Source organism: Chiloscyllium plagiosum, chromosome 1 (genome assembly GCF_004010195.1).
Source record: "Chiloscyllium plagiosum isolate BGI_BamShark_2017 chromosome 1, ASM401019v2, whole genome shotgun sequence".
Lineage (NCBI taxonomy): Eukaryota > Metazoa > Chordata > Chondrichthyes > Orectolobiformes > Hemiscylliidae > Chiloscyllium > Chiloscyllium plagiosum.
The window spans coordinates 97952681-97971442 of NC_057710.1; the positions used below are offsets into that span (position 1 = coordinate 97952681).

At 38.8% G+C, this 18762-nt stretch overlaps 1 protein-coding gene across 2 annotated transcripts in view; it reads right to left on the reverse strand.

Moving 5' to 3' along the window:
- The window catches only part of klhl5 (kelch-like family member 5), a 145782-nt gene extending 129304 nt beyond the window's left edge, over nucleotides 1–16478 (reverse strand). For both annotated transcript variants that reach the window (XM_043692954.1, XM_043692943.1), the window contains exon 1: nucleotides 16348–16478. The gene's annotated coding sequence lies outside the window, so the exon portion shown is untranslated. The remainder of the gene's footprint in view (nucleotides 1–16347) is intronic.
- Between the last annotated feature and the right edge of the window lie 2284 nt (nucleotides 16479–18762).

The following is an 18762-nucleotide window of genomic DNA, read 5'->3' on the forward strand; positions in this document are numbered from 1 at the left end:
GGAGGGCATAGGTTTAGGATGAGAGGGAAAGATATAAAAGGGACCTAAGGGGCAACGTTTTCACGCAGAGGGTGGTACGTGCATGGAATGAGCTGCCAGAGAAAGTGGTGGAGGCTGGTACAATTGCAACATTTGGATGGGTATATGAATAGGAAGGGTTTGGAGGGATATGGGCCAGGTGCTGGCAGGTGGGACTAGATTGGGTTGGGATATCTGGTCGGCATGGACATGTTGGACCAAAGGGTCTGTTTCCATGCTGTACATCTCTATGACTGCAACAAACATTACCTTGGATAAATGCGTAGGAAACTAGCCACCAGGATACATAAGCACCAACTAGCCAAAGACATCAACTATCAGTAGTATCCATAGACACAGACGAAGAGGGACACCAGTTTGACTGGGACTGATACATCCGTCGTGGGACACGCTAAACAAAGACACGCACAGGAATTCCTAGAGACTCAGCATTCAAACCGGAACTCCATTAACAAACATATAGATTTGGACCCCATTTACCAGCCTCTCAGAAACAGAACTGGAAGTGATATCATCTACCACAACAGATCAAGATATATAAATAGCAAGCAGGACAGAACCCCAGCGCTTCATCAGAGGCTCACTGATGATGTTACCTACCATGGTGACGAAACGTCCGAGAACAAGTCTAATGGTTCAACAAGCAAATTTACAGCCCAAAATTCCACAAACCCCACAACCTACAGCTATAAAATTTCCATTGAAGGCAATAAAGTCTCTTGCATATGCTTTATATCAGAAATATTCAAATAAATTCCAAATGAATCCTTAGAGTTGATCATGTTTATATTGCACATACAAACACAGACAAAGCTTTGGTACTAGGAATCTTGAGCACTTCTCCTGGACCTCGGCTTCATTCCAGTCACTTCAACACAAATGCCTCAAAGTTGTCAGGATTGAAAGTACAGCGCAGGTAATGTGCATTATTGTTGTTCATTAAGAAAGGGAGATGTGGAAGGGGAGACCAGGTTTGATCAAACAAGCATAGACCTTTCCTATTCAAATCCTTCCTACAGCATCCAGAGCAAGGCACTTGTCAGACCACAGCTGCAATATTGTCAACAGTTTTGTGCCATTAAAAAAGCAAAGACATGCTAGCATTGAAGGCAGTCCATAGAACGTTCATTAATGTTCTTTAGGGAAGTAAATCTGCTGTCCTTATCTAGTCTGGTCTTTGAGACTCCAGTTACACAGTGTGGTTGACTCTTAACTGCCCTCTGGTTAATTAGGTTTGTGCAACAGATTCTGGCCCAGCCAACAATGTCTACATCCTGTGAATGAATTGAAAAACAAGGCTGATACTAGTTATAGAGGGGCTGTCTTATGGGGAGAGTTCATGTAGATTACAATACTTGTTGGAAAATAAGAGGTGACCTTACTGAAACATAAAGATTCTTTAGAGACTTGACAGGGTTGATGTGGAATGGTTGTTTCCCTGTGCGAGAGAGTCTAGGACCAGTTGGCATGATTTCAGAATAAGGTGTCACACATTTAAGATAAAGAAGAACAGGAATTTCTTACAGTGGAGTGAATCTAGAATTCTTTACCACAGAAGAATGTGGTTATTAAGTATATTCAAGGCTAATACAGACAGATTTTCCATCAGTAAGGCAATCAAGGGTTGTGGGGAAAAGGCAGGAACGTGGTGTTTAGGATTATCAGATTACTCAAGAAGGAAATGGGGAGAGCACAGGGCCAACATGTTTCAATAAAGATTAAAGGCAAGACTAACAAATCCAGCATACTCTGGGAATAAAGAGAACAAGAGAGGCTTGTGGCATATACATAGGGCTCAAAAAGGCACAGCCCCAGGAGAGTACAAGATGTGCAAGAAGCAACATAAAAGGGAAATTAAGATAGCAAAAAAGGGTGCAAGAAAAGATAATGGTAGATAAAATAAAAGAAAATCCTCAGTTATTTTACAAATATATTAAAGGCAAAATGATAACTAAGATAGTCTATGGACCATGTTGTAATTGTGCATGGAGCCAGAGACGTGGACAGGATTCTAAATGATTAATTTATGTTTGAGTTCATTAGTGACAGGCATGATATGGGTATAGAATCCAGGGAGAAGGACTGTGATATACTTAAAGAATTAGCATAGACAGAAGGGGGTTCCGAATTGTCTGGCAGGCTTAAAAACTGTTAAATCTCCAGGGTCGGATGAAATTTATCCAAGCTGATGAGTGCGGCAGAGGAGGAAATAGCCAGGACACTGGCAAGAATTTTTACTTCCTCAATGGCTGGAGGACAAGTCAGAAGACTTCACCTGACGAAGGAGCAGCCCTCAAAGCTTGGGATTTCAAATAACAGGAAATGAACAGAATGGACAAATCGATCTTTTTCTTGATTAGCAATAAGTAATGAGTGGAGAGATACAGCATCAGCATTGGTGCCTCAACATTTTATAATTTATGTAAATTACTTCGATGAAGGGTCTGAAGGCATGGTTCCTAAATTTGCTGGGGTGATACAGAGGTAGAAAAGTCAGCTGTGAACAGTACTGAAGGAGGCTACAAAGGGATAGGCTAAGTAAATGGGTGGAGATATGACAAATGGGTTATAATATAGGAAAATGTAAAATTGTCTATTTTTGTCCTGAAGAAAGCAATATTCATGGAAGACATATGTCAGCGAAGTCTCTGAAAGTACAGAAGTAATTAAGGAGTCAGAAGAGCTAGTGGAATATTGTGTGCAATTCTAGTTCCCCTCCTATTTGAAGGATGTTGTTAAACTTAAAAAGGGATGTTGCTAGGGTTGGAAGATTTGAGCTAGAGGGAGAGGCTGACTAGGTTGGGGGTGTTATCCCTAGAGCATCAGAGGCTGAGGGGTGACCTTATAGAAGTTTATAAAATCATGAGGGGCACAGATAGGATAAATAGACAAGGTCTTTTCCCTGGGGTGGGGGAGTCCAGACCTAAAGGATATAGGTTTTGGGTGAGAGTGGAAAAATTTAAAAGGATCCTAAGGGGCAATTTTTTCAGGCAGAGGGTGGTACATGTATGAAATGAAGCTGCCTGATAAAGTGGTGGAGGCTGGTACAATTGCAACATTTAAAAGGCATCTAGATGGATATATGAATAGCAAGGATTTACAGGGATATGGGCCAAGTGCTGGCAAATGGGACTAAATTAATTTAGGATATCTGGTCCGCATGGATGAGTTGGACCAAAGGGTCTGTTTCCATGCTGTACATCTCGATGACACTATGGAGAAACAGAGCTAGCTGTCAACTGCCTACCTGTGTAATATGGCCACATATTTGCAAAGATTTCACCAAGGGGAAGCCAGTAAATGACAAGAGGAGGGGAATCTTTAGAGATTTCCAAAATAATGGTACAAAAGGAGATAAAGAGAAGCCATCATAAGATATGCTTTTACTGTTTCAATAGCTAAATGCTGAATTATGTCATGTGAGGACAATACTAATTGAACTGCTTAACAGAAAAAACAAGTCATAAAAGGCTGAGGGGTGATTGGTTGTATACAGTCGGCAAAGATCTCTAGAAAAAAAAAAAGAGGGATAGAAAATGTCGTGAATTTGGACATGTGCGCGCTTTGGGAGGAGTAAAAACCTGATTTAAGGAGTTAAAGCAGTGTTGAGGGGGAGTGGCAAAAAATGTGGTGGGGGACATAAACACATTTGGACAAATTTTTCTCACTTTGGGCCGAATCAGAAATTTGGGTTCAAACTGTGTTGATCAGGTTCCACTGAAATATATTTGCACATGAACTAGCACACACTGTAGTTAAAATGCTACAGACATGCCCTTGTCTACAAACTATGGGAAATCTTATGTCTGAAAACCTATATAGACTTACTGGAAGTGTAAAACTATTGCAGCTGAAAGTTTACATCTACCTAAATTATTCCTAACCAATAAACATGATTCCTCACATAAACTGCTTCTTCCTATAAACTGTCACCCATGTTAACAGATATATAAAAACTTTATTCTTGTGATAATTGGATACATTTGTTTCAGCTAGAGGTGTAATAAAAATACTATTGATTTTTAACTATGCCATGATACATTAGTATCTTTGAGAGTGGTATGCATCACTGTCCCTTTTCTCATTGTTTTGATATTTCACTGTTTCCAAGCCTAGTTAACCAATTATAGCATCGTACATTAACCAATAGCTGATATAACTTAAAGAGAAACAGATCTAAAATATTAATGGATTTACAATATTGCCACATTGCATCTTGTATTCTAACAAAGGAAAAAGGTGGATGCTGTAGTGGATTAAACTTTTGAATGTTAAAATTATACCATACAGGTCCGATGTTCAAAATTCAGCATCCTCAGGACAAACATCACGCTGAGTTTCAGATTTTCCCCTATTTTTGGATTAAGTGGTGGATCAGATGAGAACAAGCAGGTGATTAAGAAAGAGTTTTACTTCAAAGCTTCTAAATGGACTGAGGCTGTTCTATCTGATGTTTTAAGGTTGGCAAATCCTCCTGGACACCTGTACTAACAAGAGATATTCTTGCTGAGGCAAACTCCTTGAATTTAATCCCTATATTTATTGCCAAGGCTTCAGAGTGAGGGTATTAAGAATACCGTTCAATTGTTCCAATTATTTAAATGATGTGATTTAAATAAACTTCACAAAACGGTCAAGAGTCTGCAATTATTAATTTATTTTCTCTATTCATTGCATTCTGTATGGTGGGAGAAAAATATTCAGTTTTTATGATGCTTGGTTTGAGGTACAGTACATATATCTAGTGGACTGTATATGTGAAAAAATGTTTAAGAATTCCTCCATTGTAATTCAAGAAATTATTACCCTTTCAATTAATCTCACATCATTGGCATAACTCTTTCTTTCAATTCACATAGTCAATTTAACCCTTAGTCAAATCAGCCCTTAAATGCTATGCTTTTGAAATTCAGTCTTCCTTCAGCTCACTGATAAATGGCTTTTCCAGAGTTCAAAAAGCAGCCCCTTCAATTGTCACAGCTCATTCGTTATTCAGTTTCTCTGCATTACCAAACAGATCTCATGTTTTTCCCCTATGTCAATATCTAATTAACTGTATTCACTGCCAGATTGATTTTATTTGGAAAAGCAGAAAAATACCACCTAGTCTTTTTATGAGCAAAAGACATCAGAATTCATGTAATAGTAGTACCTTTCACATCAGATTTTTGAAACAGTAAATCTTTGACCCAAACATAAAATTAACATCTATCATGTTTGATAGTATATCTTCCCCATATTAAGTATTTATCAACCTTTCATACAGTTGAAGTTTTCAGATAGGAATGGGCAATAGCTCCACAGGCAACAATATATCAATATTTAATAGTTTTAATCTCTTTTCAGATAGTCATGTCAGAGGGGCCATAAAAATGCTTTTAAAAAAGGGGGACAAGAAATGGGATGTAAGAAACAAATTGAGCTGTTTAGAAAATGCCTTCTTTGCTGAAAATGCATTTAGAACAGAGCAAGTTGTACTTCCTTCCTGGCCTGAAGCATTTTACTTTGGGTACTCAAAACAGAGAAATGTTGCCTGAGCAAGAATTTAAAAAGTGAAGGGTAAATTTGAAACAAATACTACTTGTAAATATATAATTCATAATTATTCATATGTTTCAGAATATAATTTTAGCAGTCTAAATTTTAACCATGGATAAATGAGCATCTAGTTCAGAAATTGACAAACACAACTCTGATGTAAATGCAGTTCAAATAATCCAGCTTTTATTCAATATAGTTAAAGTTGATAGTGGAAATACCTGAACAACAGTTGACTGGAACCAATAAATATTGCTGGAACCAATAGATTGCTGTTTACCTCAATAAAGCATTTTCAAATCAAATACATAGTTTTTGAATAAGAGGGGTTAGGGCAGTTGGTCAAAGTGGAGTTCCTTGATAGAGATTAATTCTGGTAAAAAGTTTGTAACTTTAATTAACAATATTGATTCTCCATTCTATATGGATAATTTAAGTTATACTGAAAGTAAAGTTAGTAAATTACATTTCTTTCTGAGAAAATCCTAGAGTCTTTCATGTTTTCAGAGATGGGCTATGGGGTTAGAAGGTTCTTTTGCTTAAGTTATCTGAATGTTTGCACAGAAAGCAGATAATTGCAGTCTTGCTTTGATGTAAATACATCTCACTGGGTTGAGAAAACCATTAAGAGATAATTGTTAGTCAGGCCTTCAGCTTTAACAGTGCTAAGTTTGTTGTACTTGTGTGGAATAAAGGTTGGACTGGAAAATTGGAGAAGTTGAGGGAGATTCTCAAAAGGATACAGCAGGATATAAATCAGTTAGAAAGTTGGGTGGATAAATGGCAGTGGAGTTTAATTTTGACAGGTGTGAGGTGATGCATTTTGGGAGGTCATAGTGACACAGTGGTTAGCACAGCTGCCTCACAGCGCCAGAGTCATAGAGATGTATAGCATGGAAACAGACCCTTCGGTCCAACCCGCCCAAGCCGACCAGATTTCCCAACCCAATCTAGTCCCACCTGCCAGCACCCGGCACATATCCCTCCAAACCCTTCCTATTCATATACCCATCCAAATGCCTCTTCAATGTTGCAATTGTACCAGCCTCTACCACATCCTCTGGCAGCTCATTCCATACACGTACCACCCTCTACGTGAAAAAGTTGCGCCTTAGGTCTCTTTTATATCTTTCCCCTCTCACCCTAAACCTATGCCCTCTAGTTCTGGACTCCCCGACCCCAGGGAAAAGACTTTGCCTATTTATCCTATCCATGCCCCTCATAATTTTGTAAACCTCTAAGGTCACCCCTCAGCCTCCGACACTCCAGGAAAACAGCCCCAGCCTGTTCAGCCTCTCCCTGTAGCTCAGATCCTCCAATCCTGGCAACATCCTTGTAAATCTTTTCTGAACCCTTTCAAGTTTCACAACATCTTTCCAGGACCCAGGTTCAATTCCCGCCTCTGTGCAAACTCCACACAGAGAGTTGCCTTTCTCCCCGTGTCTGCGTGGGTTTCCTCAGGGTACTCCGGTTTCCTCCCACAGTCCAAAAATGTGCAGGTTAGGTGAATTGGCCATGCTAAATTGTCCGTAGTGTTAGGTGAAGGGGTAAATGTAGGGGAATGGGTCTGGGTGGGTTGCTCTTCGGGGGGTCAGTGTGGACTTGTTGGGCCGAAGGGCCTGTTTCCAAACTAAGTAATCTAATCTAATCTAATAATCTAATCTAATCTAAAAAAGCAATAGAAAAGTATAGAGTAAATTGAAGGACCCTTTGGAGCCCCGACGTAGAGGGGTAGTGGGGTGCAAGTCCACAGCTCCCTGAAAGTGACAACACAAGTGAATAAGGCATTAAAGAAGGCATACAACAATCACCTGATGAAGGAGCTGCGTTCCGAAAGCTAGTGTGCTTCCAATTAAACCTGTTGGACTATAACCTGGTGTTGTGTGATTTTTAACTTTGTACACCCCAGTACAACATCGGCATCTCCAAATCATACAACATTCTTGCCTTCTTCAGTTGGCTACTAAGTATAAAAGTTGGGAAATCATGTTGTAGTGCATAAAAGTTGAGTTTGGCCATATTTGGAGTATTTTGTGCAGTTCTGGTCACCACACTATAGGAAGGATGTGGACGCTCTGGAGAGGGTGCAAAAGAGATTTACCCAGATGTTATCTGGATTGGAGTTTATTAGTTACAAGGAGAGGTTGGATAAACTTAGATTGTTTTTGTTAGAATGTTTGTAGGCTGAGAGGCAACCTGATAGAAGTATATAAAATTATGAGAAGCAAGGATAGGGTGGATAGTCAGTGTGTTTTTCCCAGGGCGGAAATGTCAAATATTAGGGGCATAGGGTTAAGGTGAGGGGGGGAAAAGTTTAAGGAGATGTGCGAGGCAAGTTTTTTTTCAAGCAGAGGGTAGTAGGTGCCTGGAACATTGCCCAGGGAGGTGGTAGAAGCAGATACAATAGCAACATTTAAGAGGAATTAGAGCGATATGAACCACTTACAAGATGGGATTAATTTAGAATTGCATCATGATCGACTCAGACATCGTGGGTTGAAGAGCCTGTTCCTGTGCTTCAATATTCTGAGTTGTCTGAGTCTATGAGACTTAAATTCAGTTTGGATTTGAGGGGGGAAAATGCAGCTGGAAGTTTGCCCAGTTTGAAATTAGGAGGACAAATCCTTCAGTGGTTGTTGCAGTGAAAGATAATTAACATCATAGTGGTGGTGGTGGTAAACAATCTGGGAGATTTGATTAGTTTAGAGCTAAAGGAAGAAATCTACAGTAACTCACATTATGAAAACCAGCAACTAGCTTGGGGAATACAGTGAAGCCTATTTTGAGAAGAGTCTACAGTTGCTTTAAAGAGAATTTGGAGGATTACTTAGTGAAAATTTCTATTAAAATGTTGGCAGTCCCAAGAAGATTGGAGCAGTAAGGTTCAATACTCTAATAACTGGGTCCCAGAGCATAAATGCATCTCCAACATCCACAATCTATGACTATCAAATCAGGAGCTTGATTAAATTCTCACTATTTGTCTACATGGGCATATATTGGACAGCCTCCAATTCAGAGATATCTTTCGGACTAAAAGAGGTGAAAATGTTCATCTCCTCCAAAGTACAGTCGTTCATATTAGCTATAGGATGTGCAGTCTCAATTCACCAAGATTATATAGTCCTACAGATCTCTATATCAAGAAGGATAACAGTAGCTATGCTGTAGGAACATCAAATTTCCTCAAATTCACATGCCATCATTTATTGTCATTGTAAGAGCACCTTCAGCACACAGACAAGAGTGATTAAAGAAGGCAATTTATCAAGTTCTTCAATTCTGGATGGTCAATAAAATGTAAAATACAACTTTAAGGCAGCCATATAAATCTGCATATTACCAAATGGCCCTACTCATCAAAAGGTGAGCATGAAATTTATTTTTAATAAACTGGAGCATTTTCTTATTGATACTTTCTGACCAAAGGAAACTATAATCCTCCATATCATCTCGAAACAAATGAATAATATCATATACTAACTTAGTTTTTAAAAACATGGTATAGGGTGGTAGTGCATTTAGCAACATTCCAGACATTTTCAAAAATAACTAAGTCATAACTTTATCAAATACCAAGAGAAAATCATGAATACATGCAGTGTATCAATACCTATCAAAGGAATTATTTATTGCACAACCTGGAAGTTAGATAAAAATATCTTCTTTGTCAACCATGACCAGAAGTTACATAATGATCCACATATTGTTAAATAGGGTCTAACCATTCTACAGAGATTGGAAGGAAAACACAGAATTTTCATTTCAATGTTATCAGCAAGAAAAAAGCATTATTATAGTTGCCTTGAGTCTTTCCAAAGCAGAATGCACTCATCACTGGAAAGATTAAAGTTGAAAGAAAAATCAGCTGCAAGGTCTTTTCAAATTCTTAACGCCAATGACAGCCTTAAAAGTGTAGGGGTAAATGCTCAGCAGCTATAGGCTTAAATCTTTCAGTTTCCATAGCAATCAAAACTGCTCAGGTCTTTAAAGACATAGTATTTTTAGTATCTATAAATATCAGTACAAAAAAAAACATATGGACCAAATGGTGTGCAAGTAAAGTTGTACTTTTGGAAACAAAGCTATTAGCTAATTTAACTAAGCTCAGTACTAAGTCAGCAAATGTTTTTACAATTTATTTTGGGAAGCAATTTATTTTGTTCATAATTAGTATTTTTTTGCCCTCTGCTTGAGTTCTTAAAATAGCACTGGGAAATGTATGATACATGTACATATACATATATACTAGGAGAAAGTGAGGACTGCATATATACATATACTGAATTAGGCATGGTATGAGGCCAGTTAGCCCTTTAAAGATTCTCCGCCATTAGACATGATAGTGGCTGATTGGATTATTGCCTCAATATCACTTTCTTCTTTAGCCTGATAGCTCTCGACTGTCTTGTAATTCACAGGCATGTTGGACAGAGGATCAGCTTTCTGCTTCACTTTACAATGAGCTCTCATTTTCACTTATACTGCTCTTCAGTAACTTTCAACAGCATCTTCCAAAGTAAAAGAATAACATAGCAGACGCATAGGAACACCACTACCAGTAAGTTTCTTTACAGCCAAAAAACCATCGTGACTAGGAACTATATTACTGCCTGTTCATCTTATCAAAAGTCTGTAACATTCTCCCTAACAGCACGGTGGGCGTATCTACATTGCATGGACTGCAGCCATTCAAAGTGGCTCATCACCATCTGTTCAAGGCCAATAGTGATGGCCAATAAATACTGGACTTGCCAACAATGTTCACATCCCACAAACAAAATTAAGTCTCAAAACTTGTGCCAATTGCAGGGTTATCCAATTTGATTGCTCCCCAGCTTTTCATTTTCAACTCCATTTCTTTTCAAAAAATATTTAGAATTTCCCATTTTTATTTGTTGCAATTTATTTGTGTCTGTCTTTCTTTTGACATTGTCAACTACTTTTCTTTTAACTTTCTATTCCACCTATTCCAGAGGCCTATCCTCCTCCACTAGCAATATGAAACAATTCTATATTTTTAATGATGCCTATTTAATTTCTTAGCTGTCAAGAAACCATCTGTCTGTTAAGTACATGGTCACTTGCAATTTAAACTACTACCCTTTCACCTATGAGACATTCTGAAATAGAAAGAGCTGAAATCTCCTTCCCAATCATCTGTTTATTACAACATTGTGTACAGGGAATGGCACAAGAATGGCAGAGAGGATAATTCCTCCTTTTACTACATAGAATGTTTGCTTTAAATATTATTTTATTGGTCAGTTAGCATGCTGACATCCCATATGCACCATTACTGAATAAAGGACAAAGACCCAGAAAATTAATTACTGAAAAGAGTAATTGAGAAATTAATGGCACTAAACAATGTCAAATATGCAGGATTTTAAGATTAATTGGGAATATGGCAGATCCTTCAAACATTACCTTCCATAGATTCTCCTGATTCAAGAGCCATTGTTCAGGTTAGAAAAGTGCATATATTAAATTATAGAATCTGACAGTACAGAAGGAGGCCATTTAAACCATTGTATTTGTACCAGCTCCTGAAACAGCTACCCAGACAGGGCTGGAGAGTGGAACTATCTCCATAGCCTTCTAACTTCATCACATTCAAATTTATATCCAGCTCTCTTAAGAGACCTAAGGAATCCACCTCAACCACTGTCCCAGGTAGCGCATTCCAAATCCAAACAGCTCCTAGTAGAGAAGGTTTTCCCCATCTCACTCCTAGCTCTCTTGCTGACAATCTTGAAAGTGTAACCCTAGTTACTCACATACCAACTAGTGGAAATAGAATATCCTCCTTTACACTGTCAAAATTGTTTATAATTTTGAATAACTCAATAAGGTCAGCTCTTAATCTTTGCTGACCCGAGAAGAATAAGCCCAATCTGTCAAACCTTTCTTTGCATCTAAAGTGCTTCATTCCTGGTTTCATTCTAGTAAATTATCACTGTACTATTTAAGAAAGTTCAAAGAGAGGACCCAGGGAAATATTAACTAGTTTGCCTAACATTTATCATTGGTAACTAATAATAGAAAACACTGGAAACATTCAGCAGTCTGGCAGCATATGAAGAAAGCAGAGTTAATGTTTCAAGTCAATGATATTTCAGCACAATGTTAACTCTTTTCACAAATGCTGCCATATCATTGAACCATGTCCAACATTTTCTGTTTTTATTTCAGATTTCCAGAATTTGCAATATTTTGCTTTGGAAAATTAGACAAGACCATAGTTATGGTAGAGGTATTCAAAATATTGATTTTTTTTAGCTGATCAGAGAGGTTAAAGCACATGTCATGCCTGATGAACCTGATTGAATTTTTATGAAGAGGTGATGAAAGTACTGCATGAAGGAATGGTAATGTATGCATTTACATCATCTATATAAATTTACAGCAGTCATTCGATAAAGTCCCTCAAAAGTGATTGAAACAGAAGCTTCAATATTCGTGATCACGTTTGAAAATTGGCTGAGTGGAAGGAGACAGACGTTGGGGAGAGTAAGGTAGATATTCTAATTAATAGGATTCAAATAGTAGTGTTCTGTGAGAATCGGACCGGAGGCCTTAACTACCAACTATTTATAAACAACAGATTGGAATAGAAAGCTGCAAATTCAAACTTGCTTATGACACAATGTAATTTTATACTTCAATATACTGTACAAAGACATACTGATAAATATTAAGGGACTGAGCAAACTAACTGCAAATGGATTTTAATGCAGGAAAACATGATATCATTCACTTTGAACAAAACAAAATATACCTAGGTATTTTTTAAATGGTGAAAAGCTAGAATCAGTGGATTTTCAAGAGCGACTCGGGGGTCCAAGTACACGAATCATTAATAATCATTTGGCTTTTGGCTTTTAGACCTGAAGTTATGATAGAGCTAAAAAAAGCTGTGGTCAGGTCACAATTACTATGAGAAATCCTGGGCATCACAACAAGGAAGGATACACTAGATTTACGAGAATGACACATGAACTACAAAAGTTAAATTAAACTGATTACATAAATGAGAGTTATCGTCGTCCCTGAAATTCAGAAGGTTAATGAATTATTTAATCAAGGCTTGCAATATTTCCAAAGAGAACAGATATGGCAGAATAGGAGAAATTATTGCCATTAGGAGAGTCACAGGCCTCCAGTCTCAAAAAACAACTCTCCACCACCACTGTCTTCAACCTTTGAGCCAGTTCTGTATCCAAATGGCTAATTCTCCCTTTATTCTGTGAGACCTAACCTTGCTAACCAGTCTCCCATGGGGAACCTTGTTGAACGCCTTATTGAAGTCCATATAGATCACATCTACCGCTCTGCCCTCATCAATCCTCTTTGTTACTTCTTCAAAAAACTCAATCAAGTTTGTGAGACATGATTTCCCACGCACAAAGCCATGGTGACTATCCCTAATCAGTCCTTGCCTTTCCAAATACATGTACATCCTGTCCCTCAGGATTCCCTCCAACAACTTGCCCACCACCGACGTCAAGCTCACTGGTCTATAGTTCCCTGGCTTGTCCTTACTACCCTTCTTAAAAAGTAGCACCATGTTAGCCAATCTTCAGTCTTCCGGCACCTCATCTGCGACTATCGATGATACAAATATCTCAGCAAGAGGCCCAGCGATCACTTCTCTAGCATCCCACAGATTTCTAGCGTACACCTGATCAGGTCCTGGGGATTTATTCACCTTTATGCATTTCAAGACATGCAGCACTTCCTCCTCTGTAATATGGACATTTTGCAAGGTGTCACCATCTGCAATTAATGCAAAAATTGAGTAATGGTTCTATTTTTTATCTATTCTGCTGTGGTGTATTATAAACTCCCAAGAGTCAAAATTACCTTTAAATGTAAATGTTACCAAGATTTAGTCAGCTCTGGAACCTTTCCAACATGCATATCAAGAGTCTCAAGTTTTCTTTAAAAGCTAAGACAAAAAAAAAGACAGAAAATGCTGATGTACAACCATCAGAAGAGCACAATGAACTAGGAAATAAAATAAATAACATGATTGGGGATTAGTCTCTCATTTCTGCTGTTAGCTTGCCAATCAAGAATGACCTAGATGTTATAGAAAGACTATCAGAAATGTTCAGCATGTAAGTGTTTGAAGTTCGATAAAAATAAATCAGCTACTTAAAAATATTGATAGAATTAGTGCAATTCCAATGAAATTGAATCTGTCAGGGCTGCAATTTCCTTTTTGCAAAGGCAATTATAATTTGTCAAAAAGCAGCCAGCCAATTGTTTGCATGCCTGCACAAACAGGCTTCAGAATAAGATTCAATAAAGTGTATTCTTTGTTGGAAGTACTGTAATCCGGCACCAAAATCTAGGTCTACAGTGCAGTAGTGCTATCTGTCGTTCTGTAAGCATCCAAGTCATATGATCTGGTCATATGTCATTTTCTGTACATACCATCAGAGAAATGTCACCAGCAATTCCTGCATAAAATCTCTCAGACCAACACTCCCAGCATTATCATAATCAGGGCCTCAATTAGCTGTGTTGTGTAGGTTACATTCTCTACACTGCCTCTCACAAGACTTTCAAAATGTCTTATCCCAGACCTTTGTCACTGCAAGCCTTTACATCAAAAGGCACAGAAAACACTTCAAGGATGTCCTCAAACCCTCCATGAAAATATGTAATATCCCCAGTGACTCATGGAAATCTCCTGCCTTATACTCCCCAACTGAAGATGAGGATGCCGACCATCTTGAGTATCTCTGATAAGTCTAGATGGAGAGCAAGTGCAAACAGTGAAAGAAGCATGCAAAATGAGAATATCCCACCCAACCATCTCTTCAAATACCACCTTTCCCAACAGCAGTTGTGCAAATCAGCTGTGGATAGTTTAACTCACGTCAGAATTTATAATTCCAGAGAGAAAGAAAGCCATCTTTGCTCTCAAGGGATTGCCCAAGATGATGGACCATACGTTGTATTTCACACCAAGGAATATTTTTTGAATCTATCCCAGAGTTTAAAAAATGAACATCTTCCTGCCAGCTTGTTGGGGTGGGGTCTACCTAAAGTTAGTAAGGCCTGTCTTGACTACGCTTGGTTAAGACCATAGAAGAATAATATTAGCTGAAATTGACAGTGAAATGGAAAAAACAGAATTTACTTTTAATGTAATTAGGTATTAAACATCTGAGTGCTGGCATGGGAAACATGTCTGTTCTATAAGGAATATAACTGACCAAGCTTCCATGGCCATGATTGTCCGTCCATGCTATTACATGATATAGAGGTGCTAGCATTGGACTGGGGTCGACAAAGTTAAAAATCTCAGAACACCAGGTTATAGTCCAACAGGTTTATTTGGAAGTGCAAGCTTTTGGAGTGCTGTTCCTTCGTCAGGTATCTAGTGGGCGGATCACAGGGCATAGTTTATGGTGAAAGGTCAAAGTGTCGTACAACTGATGCAATGTATTGAACAAACCTAGATTACTGTTAAGTCTTTAATCATTTAGTATGGGGTGCAGGTTTCAATTGATTAATATGTAAATCGCAGAAATTCTTTCAAGTCACAGTCGATATAATCAAATCAAAAACTACATCGTCATTCTAATTTATTAAAAAATTAACAGCAATCTAGGTTTGTCTAATACATCACATCATTTGTATGGCACTTTGATCTTTTACGTAAACTCTGTGTCCTATGATCCTGCCCCACTAGCTACCTCATGAAGGAGCAGCACTCCAAAAGCTTGTACTTCCAAATAAGCCTGTTGGACTATAACCTGGGTGTTGCATATTAATGCAATCCATACAAAATTATTCCAAATATTCTTTTGTTAAAAATCAAACAAGGACTAACTTTGTCCAGAAAATTAGTTTTTCTCTTCACAATTATAAATTTATATTTTTTTTAAATAAGTACACATATTCTGTCATATTCTCCACCAGTCACTTGTACAACAACTAACAACCACCTAAGCGAAATATCATTATGATTTCACTATCTTGCATTTTTATTTCAGATTTGCAGCATCTTATTTTTGATTATGAATGACTCGATGCCCTGAAGTACAATTAGCATCGGTTAGAGCCGGGCTAACAGTTACCTCAGGAGTTACAAACAGAAACTAAGAGTCACTGCATTAGCGACAGCAGAACACAATTTATAACCATTTTTGCTATAGGATTCCTACGGTTGTTTAAAAAAAATGTTTGATCACTGAGGTCTTTGACTCTGGAAGGTGTTAGGGAAACTGAGACGGTGAGTCATCTGATTTGGGTTGAGATGCTGCAAGGTTGGACTTGGGTTGAGATGTTGCGGGTTTGAGGTGTGATGCTGGTTCAGGTTGGGCTGAACTGCTGCTGCAAGATTCGGATAAGTTCCTGCAAGGTTTGGTTGTGTTCCGGGGTTCAGTTGCTGCAGGGTCACAAGGGCATGTCTCTAAGTAGGAATACACCAACGTTGGGCTGTGTACCTGACTTGGACGGAGATGCTGCACCGCTATAGTCGTATTCAGCGAAGTGTGTCCCGCCCTAATCGCGAACTGTCGAACTCTTACATTCCAACAGACAAATACATTTCAAAACAGGTCAGTGAACACATACTTCAATCCGCACGCAACAAACAGCAGCATAGGGAATAATTCTGACTTTAATTGATACGTCCCATTTAAACTCGCCCAAAGTCAAAATTACTCCCGCACCTCGCCCAACTTTTGCCCCTCCCCGCTCCCATTTCCCTCTTACTGAGCGTCAGCCGTCGACGTCCCGTGCACTCACCGCGCTTACGTCATGCACTTAGCAACGGCCGTGGACTGCGGGATCGGCCGTTTCGTTTTGGACCGTTGGAAAACACGTTCAAATCCGCCGCATCCAGCAAAAGCCAAACTCGGCGACTCCCAGCACCCGCCGCTCACTTCCGCCGCTGCTCCTGCGCTGACGTATGGCCGCAGCTTCGTGCGCGCGTGCGTATTCAGTAAAAAAGACACGTTTGGTGATTAACTGAAGAGTTATGTAGAAAATCGGAATCGTAGTGATTGATTGTCTCATCTTAAATGCAATAAGTCTCACTCAGATCCTATGTGGCTGTACATTTTTGGCAGGATTGTGATCCATCACTTTTGATATACATCAATACACTTCAACATTTTCGAAATACCTTCAAATACATAGGATTAAGTAAATATACGGAAAAATAGGTAATTTGGATCACAAACTTAGTGCCACAGTTAATGGTATTTAACCTTATTGTATGTGCTGTTTCAACTTTTCGACCAGTGGGAACAGGTTATTGGAGATAAACGAGAACCAGCGTGTTTGTACCAAAGGAAATTTGAGGGCAAGAACGAGCTGTTTGGTTAGTGAAATGGTGAGCAGTTGTTGATGACAAAGGCCAACAACTATGAGCCTGGCTCCCAGTGAGCTTCAGCTTGTGGGTGTGAACAAGATGGCCAGAAGTGTTCGGACTTCTGAAAGGGGAGGGAGTGTCCTTGTGTCTGGTTTAAAAAAAAACTTAAAGCCTGAAGAAAGACAAGTTTACTTTCCCCTCACCAGTTGATGTAAGCTATTGTTTTTAACCAATAAGTCAAAGAGTATATAAAGTTGTGAACCAGTCACCCAGTGCCTCCTGCAGGCAAATTACCTTGAAGATCGAGATGGAGGAGCAGCCAAAAGGATTATTTCAGCAAGCATTATGAATAGAAACCATTAAACTGCGTTCTTAATATTTCTCTCTATCCATAACACCAATGTTTTTGGGTCGGTCTGCATGTATGTAGAAGAAGTTTTGCAAGAAATGTAGAGTTTTAATACAGTAATACTGTATAAAGGCATATGGCATGGAAACAGACTTTTCAGTCCGACCAGTCCATGCCGAACATAATCCCAAACTAGTCCCATCTGTCTGCTTCTTGCCCATATCCCTCCAAGCCTTTCCTATTCATGTATCTATCCAAATTCTTTTAAATAATGTAATTGTACCCACTGTTGACAGTTCATATTTATCTGTATCCAGAGTATCTGTTTGTAATAGTATTTTTTGTTAAGTACAGAAACCTGGTCTTTCTGTATATATACCTTTTTATATCCAATGATTAAAACTGCATGCAATACTGTGTGATCTACACCAATGTTGGCTATAAGTTTATCATAACTTTCCTCGCTTTCAATTCTATATTTCTAGAGTCAAGCCTTGTGCTAGGTCTACTTGTTTTATGACATTGCTTAACTTTGGAACCATTTTTGGTGATTGCAGTATTTGCACTCTGAAGTCCCTTTGGTCCTCCACTGCAACTGGATTAGTACTTTCTAAGTAGCAATTTGTACTATCTCACAGTTATCTATGTTGAACTTACGTTACAAATGTGTTTATTGAGATTGTTATGTTTAAACTATCCCCTTAAGGTAAAATGGAATAAACGGCATTCTGCATAGCTGTGTAGACACTGCAAAGCATCCAAAATAACAAATGCATGCTGGATCCAGACGTTCCATCGCCATATCTGGCAGGAGCTATCTTTACGAGTGGTTATAGCAGTGGTTCAGCCCTGGCCAGGCCTCCACATATGGAACCAAATTTAAGAGAGCCATCTCGACTCTATGCTGAGTTCATATGGACCTCATTTCTGCTGTAACACGTGTCTTATTCCACAGTTAGGTTTTGCAAATCTTTAGAATTGTCGTAAGCATTCCTGAAGGATGGCTAATGCCTGTAGAATGATTAAATTGACATGATCTAGAGCAACTTAGCAGGCTACTGTGGAACAGAGTTAATGTCCATGGAACTTTAAAAATGTCCACATGCACTCCCCATTATCAGCCCAGGATGGCAGGCTAGTTTGGAATTTGGGCCAGATGACTCGGGAAGAATTGAGAAGGCTGCAGTATTCTGAAGCAAGCTAAGCTAAGCAGAAAAACCTGTCTCCGACATCTAGCACTTTGACCTAAGGTTAAAATGAAAGAATAAAATATAAAATATTTCCCCAGTTTGCATGCCCTCTCACTCCTTCTCACCCCACATGCTCCCTGTGCCTTATCTATTGCAACCTCTGCCACATAATGCTCTTTATGCATTCTCCATAATTCTTTACACTCCCTATGCCACCCTAAATCCCTTGACCCTCCCCAATCCACTCATGCCCATATGCTAACTTAGTGTCAATCAATAGTTCCATCTTTTCCCCTTCCTCTATTGTT